Source organism: Nannospalax galili, unplaced genomic scaffold (genome assembly GCF_000622305.1).
Source record: "Nannospalax galili isolate Female #2095 unplaced genomic scaffold, S.galili_v1.0 scaffold510, whole genome shotgun sequence".
Classification (NCBI taxonomy): Eukaryota; Metazoa; Chordata; class Mammalia; order Rodentia; family Spalacidae; genus Nannospalax; species Nannospalax galili.
Genome location: NW_008329677.1, coordinates 3,538,219 through 3,549,318, shown reverse-complemented (window position 1 = coordinate 3,549,318; position 11,100 = coordinate 3,538,219).

Here is an 11,100-nt window from a genome sequence, read left to right as displayed (position 1 = left end):
TCTGCCCTTCTGGTAAATCTAGTCAGCCAGAGGTCCCTGTTCCAGGAGGGTCAGCTGTTCCTCATCTACGGCAATCCATTGTCAGTATTCCTTTGGATAGAATTGGGGTCTGCTGTTCATTTTTCCAGTAGTATGTTGGGTTACTGTCTGGAAGAGCCTTTATCTATCCTAGCCAACAACTCGACTGAAGGTATCGCCTGTCTGGCTTTGTTGTTTGTGAGTAACTTTTAGTTATGTATATGTATGCTCTTATGATATTATGTTGGCCCCTTTAATCTTTGGTTATACTTCCCTTTTGGGTGTTTAAGGACATACAATTGGACCAGATAAACTGATTTGTTTTTACTCTTGAGTCGTTAGAGGATTTGTTCCTCAGGGGTCCCATGGGGTTGGGAGGAGCCCCTGGCTCCTTTCTTTTACCAGCTCTAAATAATTTTTAACTGCATAGAATAGTGCACATAAATCTTCCACTTTCTGTTCTGTGGTCATCAATTGGCTTTAATCAATTTTTGCTGTATTTTTATCTCTTGTTTGGTTTTGTGTTACTATTAAAGTGGCTTATTTTCTCCTTCCTGATAGGTACTGGGGATTGAGCTGAGGCTACTCACTAAGAGGATGCCCAAATGAAAGTAGAGGCGATATATAAATTAAAAAATGTACAAATCATGATGTCGAGGCACAGGGAACATGAAAAAAATCAAGGCAACACTATGCCTCCAGGAGACTGTAACTCCTCAGTTCTTGAATCCTAAGATATTGAAATCATTGAAATGCTGGAAAATAATTCAGAAGTCTATTTCTAACAGTAACCAGTCACTTCAAAGAGGAAACAAATGGATGAATGAAGCAGGGAATCAATTTAGGATGTAGGTAAATCAGCCACAGGGAAGAGAAACTTGGCAAGGAAATGTAGGTCTTGCAACAGAACTAAACAGAACTGCTGGGCATGAGGAAAATCAATGAATCAATAAAAACCACAGTGAAAAACATCACCTGCAGACTAGCCTAAGTAGAAGAAAGAATATCAGATATTGAGAAGGAAGAAACAGGACATTGAGACGTTGCAGGAGGAGGAGGGGGAGGGGGAGGGGGAGGGGGAGGAGGAGGAGGAGGAAAAACAGAAGCAAAACCACAAGACCACATGTGAAAACTCTGTGATATGAGCAAGAGACCAAATGTAACAACCCATGAGGTAGAAAAAAGATCAGAGATAAAAACTAAAGGCATAGAAAATAAATTTAGTTACATGATAGCTGAAAAATTCCCAAAATCTAGGGAACAAAATGGACATACAAGCTCCCCAGGGGAAAGCAATAGAAACAGCAAGGGAAGTGCTGCTCCTCATGTATCCTGGACCTCCAAGATCAGAAGTGGTCAAGATGAAGTACAGTGGCCAAGGAAACTACCAGGAAAGGATGTACAGCCTTTCCTCCTCCCATGCCAGCACCATACAGACCATGGAGCTCCCATTCACCCCTCCCCGATACATGGAGCCTGTTAGAGCCAGATGGATCTGAGAACTTCACCTTTCAACCCAGTGCACTGTGCCAGCCATTCACTTCACGAGTGTTCTTTTTATTTCATATTTTCCATTATTCATCTCCACCTTTGCATATACCTCTCATGATGGTTTTGCTTTTTTCCTGAGTGTTGCTCAGTTAGGTTTTAGGATTGCTGTGTATATTTCTCTGCCCAGTTGACTGTAAGGCATTGTTTACTAATCTCACCTGCCTCTCATGTACTTCCCCTGTTACTCCTACATCTTTTCATTTTTCTCTCATCCTTATTCCTTCACCTATTTTCCTTCTTAATTTAGCCTTTCATAGCCTTAACGGTCTCTGTAATCTGGACTCTAACACTATTCCAGCTATCCCCTGGTAGCTTCTTACCTCTATTTTTTTTTCTTTTGAAAATGCATCTAATATGCTCACCCACACTACTTCTCTCTTAATCTTAATCTTATTAACCAGAATTTCAATATACACCATACTACTTTGTTTATCCTCCAACACTTATTTAAATCAAAGGGGCCAGTGTTGTTAATTGACTAGTACAATATTTGCATAATGGTGAGATCTAGCAGCTGAGGCCATTCTCATAGTTAATATTCTACTGAAGGAATAACAGCGTTTGCAATAGGCACATTGAGTTCATGGATAGAGGGACTATTTTCTGAATTGTGGACCTCAGTTCTTCCATACCAAAGTCCCAATTGAACATTGTACAAAATTCAACTTAAATAATATAGCTGATAAGAAAGAAAAAACCCAGGTAACAAAGTAGTCCCTGATGTGTAAATCCCAGTGCTGTAGCCCAGAAACACAAAAAAGCCTAGGCAACATAACTCCTCCAAAAATTACTAATCCTACAGTAATGACATCTAGTCAGAGTGCAACGTCAACTCAGTGGAAACATCAGAGGAAATATCAGAGAATGCCGAAGAATTATTATAAGTATGTTCAAAGAAATTAAAAAAGAAAATAAGCTGAGCGAGAACACACAGTTGAATGAAATAAGAGAGGCAATAAAACATGAAAGAGGAATTCAACAAAGAGATACTGAAGAAAAACCAATATGAAGTGCTGGAAATGAGAAAATAGTAAGACAAAAGGTTCTGTGTAAAGTGTCACCAATAGTATGAATTGAAGAGAAGACAGAATTTCTGAACTTGAAGACAAGGTAGAGGAACTGGAGCAATATGACAAGTACAAAGACAAAAAAAAGACATGAGTGGGAATTCAAAAATATATGTGACACCATAAAAAGACCAAATCTACAGGTTATGGGCATAGAAGGAGACGATCTCATTCTGAAGGCATAGGAAACATTTTCAAAGAATCGTAACAGAAAATTTCTCAGAGTTAGGAAAAGAGATACTAAGCCAGACACAATGCATTTAGGACACTGAACAGAAAAGACCAGAAAAAATCCCTCTTCATCATATTATAATTAAAACTCTAGTCTATATAGAGAAAAACAAAAGTATTTTAAAAGAGCAAGAGAGAAACACCAAGTTACATACAAAGGCAGGACCATCAGAATAACAGATCTGGCAGTTGAAACTTTAAAAGCCTAGGAAAGCCTAAAAAGATATATTTCAAGTTTTGAAGAGAACAACTGTCACCTCAGACAATATACAACAATGCTATCTGCCATAATTGAAGAAAAAAATATTTTCCATAATAAAAATAGGCTTAAGGAATTTATGAACACTATAGTTCTATAGTAGATACTTGAAGGAATACTTCAGACTGAAGAAAAAAGTCCATCTGTGAGGCCAAAGGAGAGATAGAAAACATATGATATGAAAGTAGAGAGGACGAATACTTGGGGGTTCAATGTTTAAGTAGGGATGGGGCAAGGGATCAACCAAAACTAGTGTGTTTTGGAAATTCACTACTTTGCAAGCTAATGAAAAAAATTAGAAAAGGAGTTTGAACACAGGTACCCTGCATGGGTGGACAATGCTTCATCCAGATGACATGGATTATTAAATGGAAATCTCAGTGCCAGGCATGGGATACCTCCTTTCAAGTTATTGGTCAGGGAGGCCCCAGAGGCCTACAAAACAATACAGGCTATTGTCATCGCTCTTGGTTGCCCATTAGAACAGGATGGTAAAAACTTATTGCTAAAGACACAAGACACGTTTGTTGTAAAGCACAGAGAAATCAATCTTGATCTGACTTGGAAGCTTCCTCCCTGCCAGCTAGCTTTCATAGTGCCAGAACATGCTATTCAGGCTGCAGGGGAGAACAGACATCAGTGGTATTACCTTGCATGCTGTAATACCAACCTGCCAGGCAAGGTGTGCCCTGGTACAAATAGTGGCATGAAGGTTATAGCACTGGGATAACCAGCTGCTTTTGAAATAGATTTGAGGCCTGCTCCACAGGAGGGAATTTGTACTTGGTACTGTAAACCTACTTAACAGGCCATGGCTCCAGAAGTCATAGACCCTAAGGGGGACCTACTACTGTTGTCTTGCTAAAAGACATGTTGTCAAACTGCCCTCTAAATTTTTTTTTTTTAGATCTTTTTGAGGCAGGGTTTCCCTCTAGCCCCAGCTGGCCTGGAACTCACTGTTGTAGACCAGGGTAGACTTGAACTCACAGAGATTCGCCTGCCTCTGCCTCCTGAGTGCTGGGATTAAAGGTGTGTGCCACCACACCCTCCATTGCCTTTTAAATATTTATGTTTATACATATAGATTACTGCTGCCCTCAACCTTGGCCAGAGAAACTTTTCTCTGCAGTGGTCAGTGTAGAGACTCAGAACTGGTCAAAGTGCTGAGAAGTGACTAGTGCTCAGCACAAAATGGGCTATCTATATCAACCCCCCCCAAGGCTCAGAGAACATCAGGAAGAGGGGATTGAAAGAATGTAAGAGGCAGGGGATGGTGGGGGTTGCTGTGCTGTGAAATGTTGACTTCTGGACATGACATGGTGATTGTACTCATGAACTCACTGCAGCTATGGCTGTCTGCACAAGGCCTGTACAAGATCAAGCCAACAAGACCACTTAATGTTCCTACAGCGCTAATTGGGCTCAGTGTAACTATTAAAGAGAGTGCATGAAAGCAGGAGGGGGATGTGCTCAGGGTGCCTTGGGGAAGTGGGAGATATGGATATGGATATGGATATGGATATGATGGTGTGAATATGAAGGTACATCATTTACCTGTATGAAATTATTAAAGAATAAATAAAAGATATTCTATTTAAAAAACTATGCTAGAATAACAGACAAGGAAGAAGAAAAACCAAACACTATAAAGTCAGCAAAGTAATAGGGATCATTACATAACTTTCAATCATAACTCTGAATATTAATGGCCACAGTTCCCCAGTAAAAGGCACAGACTAGTATGTTGATTCAAAAAGCAGGAACCATCTATTGTTGCCTCCTAGAAATGTACTTCATCATGAAAGACAGATACTACTTTAAGGTGAAAGAGTGGATAAAAAAATCAGTGCTGCTTTCAACCTTGGTCTGACAAACTTCTTTTTGCAGTGGTTAATGCAGGGGCTCATAACTGGTTAGAATGCTAAGGAAAAATAACTGTTGAATGCTTAGCCCTAAATGAGACAGCTGAATCCCCGACTCCAATGCTCATGGAATATTGATACAGAGGGATGTTGTACTTAGTAACTCACAGCAGCTGTGGTTAGTTACCTGCAAAAGATTGAGCCTGTGAACATCTAACATGGATGGGGAAGGGCACATGAGGTCTCATGCCTAGCTGGGGAGCTTTTGGCAGTTAATGGCTGCTAAAGGAGAAGTCATTATTTTTTAGGGGTGTAGTCAATAGTAAGTTGCCCATCATCCACACATCCAAGCACATACAAACATCCCTAATTAAGCTCAGCGGGACACATATATTTAAAAAGATATGAAAGGGCCTGGAGAGATTGCTCAGTAGTTAAGAGCATAGGCTGTTTTTGCAGAAGACCTGGGTTCAAATTCCAGTACAAACATGGCAGCTAACAACTGTCTGTAACTCCATTTTCAGGGGATTTGATGCCCTCTTCTTTCCTCTGTGGACATTGCATGACACGAGTGCACTTACACAAATGCAGGTGTAACACTCATACACATAAAAAATAAAAAGACATTAAAGTAGAAGGGGGACTTTTTGGGAAGAATATGGGTTCTAAGGGGAAGTGGGAGGAGGATAAGAGAGGGGAAAGAGGTGAATATGATCAAAATATATTGTATACATGTATGAAATTGTCAACAAATAATTTAAAAAGAAGCCCAAAGTACAGAGCAATGATATTCAAAGCTGTGAGAGAAAAAATACTGTTTCCCTTACAAAGACAAACATAACTTCAGAACTCTTAATAGAAACCCTAAAAATAAGGAATGACATATTTCAAGCCCTAAAAGTAACTGCCAACAAGGATTGCTATATCCAGCAAAGTTAGCTTTTTAAATTGATGGAAAGCTGGGTGTGATGGCTCATGCCTTTAGTCCCAGAAGTCAAGAGGCAGAAGCAGGCAGATCTCTGAGTTCAAGGCCAGCCTGGTCTACATAGCAAGTTCCAGGCCAGCTGGGGCTACAGGGAGATCCTATCTCAAAAAGATCAAAAATTTAAAAAAAAATGGAAATAGGGCTGGAGAGATGGCTCAGAGATTAAAAGCACTGGCTGTTCTTGCAGAGGACCTGGGTTCAATTCCCAGCACCCATGTGATGGCTCACAACCATCCATAACTCTAGTTCCAGGGGAATTTGACACCCTCTTCTGTCCTCTGAGGGCACTGCACAACACAGGTGCACTTACACACATGCAGGCATAATATTCATGCACATAAAATAAAAATAAGCAAAAATTTAAAAATTAATGGAAATATAAAGACATCTCAAACTAAAGCAATTATGACCTCCAAGTCAGCATTACAAAAGATACTTAAAGGACTCCTGGCCACAGAGGAAGGCAGTCTGAGTCATGAGAGAAAGGAAAGAATAAATTACATTAGCAGAATAGATGAACAAAGGTGAGATAGGAAACAACCAATCATGTCCAACTCAGTAAAGCAGCAAATGCCTATTGTGAATAAGGGAGAAAGAAGAGGACAAGTAATAACTGAGCCAACCAGGAAAACATGATTACAGGAATCAGCAGATCCCTCATGTAATAACCCATTAATAACCCTTCATGTAAAGTCTTAATTTTCCAATTAAAAGTTGCAGATTAGCTGACTGGAGTAAAAAGGAAGGTCCAACTATTTGTTTACAAGAAGCACAATTCACTAGGAACGACATGTAGGTTGAGAGTAAAAAGACCTAAGTCAATATTTCAAACAAATGGAAGCCCCAAATAAGCAAGAGCAGCTGTTCTCATATCTGACAGAGCAGACCTCAAGCCAAAATTAGAAGTGAGAAGGACAGTCACTACCTATTAATAAAGGGAATGATCCCTTAAGACAGAGTATAGCAATTATAAATATATATGCACCAAACCTTGTAGAGCTTTGAGCTCTTTATAAAGTTAGCATTAGCATGAATATCAAAACCAGCTAAGAAAACAAGATCACTATAGACCAATTTCTCATGAATATACACTCAAAAATTCTCAATAAAATGTGTGTAATACCAATTCAACAGCACATTTAAAGGCTCACTCACCATAATCAAGTTAGTTTCATTCCAGGGATGCAAGTATGGTTCAATATATGCAAATCAATAAATGTAATACAGCACATAAGCAGAGTTAGGGCAGTAAGCATATGAACATTTCAGTAGATTCAGAAAAGGTCTTTGACAAAGTTTAGCACCCCTTTCATGATAAAAGCCCTGAAGAGACTAGGAATAGGCGGAACATGACTCAATACGATGAAGGCATACGCAATAAGCCTATATCCAGCATTATACTAAATGGGGAAAAACTGAAACCACTTTCTCTGTCAGGAATGAGACAAGAGCAACTACTTTTTCCTCTCTTAATATAGTACTTGAAATGTTAGCTAGAACAACAGACAAGATAAAGAAATGAAAGGAAAACTCAAATTATCTATTTGTAGATGTCTGATCCTGTACTTAAAAGGACAAAGACCCCACCAAAAAACCCTTAGACCTCAAACATTTTCAGCAGAGTAGCAGGATAGAAAATCAACCCACAAAAATCAGTAGCTTTTCTGTATACAAATAATGAATTTTCTGAGAAAGAAATTGGGGGAAAATCCACTCATAATAGCCTTAAAAAATACCTAGGAATAAAATTAATCAAGGAAGTGAAAGAACTCTGTAATTATATGAACCTACAGCAATGGTGTCAGCATGCACAAGACCCATGCAAGTTCAAGCACACAAAACCCCAGCATAGAACTGTGGAAATGAGCAACAAGCCCCAGTCTTAGTTGAAGAATTATTAGTAGCTGATTATGGCTGGATGAGGAAGAGCTGATCTTCTTAAAGGGAGGCACTATAGATAGTCTGATTAGACCCCAGTTGATGAACTTGCATTGAGGAACGTCTGGGGAACAGTAACTTGACACAATAGGCCTTAACACAAATGACGGAATGTACGAATTTCAGTGGTGGTGGGGACTATGGGAGGGTGCCAGTGGGGGTCATCAGGAAAACAGATGACAATAAATGCTGGTGTGGATGTGAGTGAAGAGGAACCCTTATATGTTGCTGATGGGAATGCAAACTAGTGTAGACATTGTGGAAACCAGTATAGAGGTTCCTCAGCAAGCTAAGATGGAACTTCTGTATGATTCAACTATACCACTCCTGGTGCATACCTGAAGAAATCCAAGTCAACACATCATAAAGATAATTGCATATCTATGTTTATTGTGATATTCACAATAGCTAAGATAATAGAATGAGCCTAGATGTCCATCAGCAGATAAATGGATATAGAGAATGTGGTATACACACACACATACACACACACACACACACAATTGAATTTTAGTCAGTTGTAATTATGTAATTTGCAGGAAAAATAGAAAATATATAATATATAATAAAACACACACACACACACAATTGAATTTTAGTCAGTTGTAATTATGTAATTTGCAGGAAAAATAGAAAATATATAATGTATATAATAAAATGATAAATAAAATATTATATATCAATATAATTTTAATACATATAATACAAAAGTGACTGCTGGGTAGCTTCAGTTGTCAACTTGACACACCTGAGTGCAGGGAACCTCAATTGAGGAATTTCCTCCATTGGATTGCCTGTGGCCATGTCTATGGGGCATTTTCCTGATTGTTGAGTGATGTGGGAGGCCCCACTGCCTATTGGCAGTGTCAACCCTGGACAGGTGGTTCTGGGTTGTGTAAGAGAGCAGGCTGAGCACACACAGGCCAGAGGAGCAAGTCAGTAAGCAGCAATCCTCAATGGTCTGTGTGCTCCAGGTTCCTGCTGAGTTCCTGCTTTAACCTCCCTCAGTGATGAACCGTGACCTGGGAGATGTAAGATAAAATAAATCGTTTCTTCCCCAAGTTGGTTTGGTCAGTTTTTATCACAGCAATTGAAAGCAAACTAGAACAGTGACCAAGGTGTCAATCACTTCAACAAGTAGTGCCAGAAAACTATATCCACAGGTAGAAGAGTAAAACTAAATCCTTCTCTGTGGAAAAATCAACTCAAAATGGATCCAACTGTTTATTATGTATATTAATATCGTCATTATTTATATTTTTCTGTTAAATATACTTATAAATCATAATGTAATATAAAATATATTAAAATTCTAAATTAAAATTTATATAAACATTAAATATATAAAATACATGACACAAATGTAAAGGTACTAGCTGGGGAAGTAAGGTATAAATGGCAGGGCAAGAAAGGTTAATGTGTAGAGAAAGGAAAATGTTATATATTTTCTTTTATATGCTAAACAATCCATCCATCCATCCATCCATCCATCCTGGGCAGCTTGCACATCCTGTAATATTTTCTAACCACGGTTTCAGTGTTGTTCTACTGTTCTTCCATATGATATTCCATGACCCCTTAATGAACTCACTGATAATGGACACTGAAGTTATGTACCAGCTTTTCCTCTAGGCCTAGGTAGCCCAAGTTGATTCATGGCAGGAATTCCCAGACATGCCACTGCTGGATAATACTTGTCACAAATCACCTTCCATCATGTTTGTTGCATTTACCTTTAATGGGCAGAGAACACTTAGGTGAGCCTTTGCCAGCTATATGTTAAAAACATGGAATGCTAAAGGAATTTTAATTTTCTGGAATATGTCTCATTTAAAAAAAAAACTCAGCTAATTCTGAATTGCCCAGCGAGATTGAGTGGGAGTGGTTTGTGGGGGTGGGGTGGGGCATAGCATTCCAGACTGAATTGCAGCCCAGCAATCCTGCCAGAAATCCAGGTGCTTCCCCTAGAAGCTGTACTGTGTTCTCTACCCCGTGCTGTAGTCAGTAAATTGGAAAATTGACTGTCTTATGTTTAAGCCCTCATTTCTCTCAGCTTACCTGGAATCTGAAGGTTCTGCTGAGGAGCAGAACAGTAAGCGCAAGTGCACAAGGTTGTTCATCCCCAACACGATCCATTTATCTGCACTAGAGTGTCCTGCCCACCTCTGTGCTGCTGCTAACCCTCTCCACTTCTGCAACTGCCAGATCTTTGGCTCTCAGCCTAGGGCCTCAGTTTCCATGCACTGGCGAAATTCTTGTTAGCCCTTTGAATAATTCCTTCTTGTCCCCCAAAAAGGGCAAGAGAAGGAAGGGAACTAACATTTTCCCAGAGTCTAGCTTCTTCTAGGCAAGCATTTCCTTGTTTTTATCATTACTGCTTGTCCCTCCTTCCTCCCACACACACCAGAAAGGAAAGATAAGAAAAAGTAATTTTTTAAAAGTAAGCATTTTGTGTGATTATTTTTTGATTTATTTATTTTTAAGTGTGAGTGTACTGCCTGCATGCAGGTAAGTGCACCTGTGTTGTACAGTGCTGGTAGAGGCTAGAAGAGGGTGTTGGAGTCCCTGGAATTCTCTCTCTCTCTCCTTCCCTCCCAGAGCCCGGACTTCTGTTGAACTTGGTGCTGAAGAATATATGCTGCTTTTTGTGTGCCTTGCAGTTATTTAGGTGGCATTTCAAGGAAGAGATGGTCCTGGTTTACTTTTCCTCCTCCCAGAGGCTTTTCCCACTTTTTAAGAATATTGGACACAAGGACTTGGGGGTGGTTCGTGGATACTGGCCAATATACTAGAAATGCTTGCCTGTACTGTGGAGATCCCATGCTCTGTTGTAGCATGGTAGACAGCTGCCTCCAGTAAATGTTTTTCTCAAGGCCCCTGACCCACTCTGGCTGTTCAGCAAACATTGTTTAATGAGGGTCCTCTGCTTTCCAGAGTGCCTAGATCTTTCCATACGCCCTGCTCTGTTGAACTTTTGCCAAATCTCAGAGGTGAGCCACTTAATTTTACTGATGGAGAGGGGTGAGGATCCAGAGACTGTGTCACTTGGGAACTGGGCCCCAAATTCTATTTTATCTTTCTTTCCTGGGGCATGACCAAACTCTTACCACAATATATCTACAGGCAAAGATAAAATTCAAGAATATCCATTCTACCCAAGTTATAGCCAGTAATTTGGGGAGCAATTCC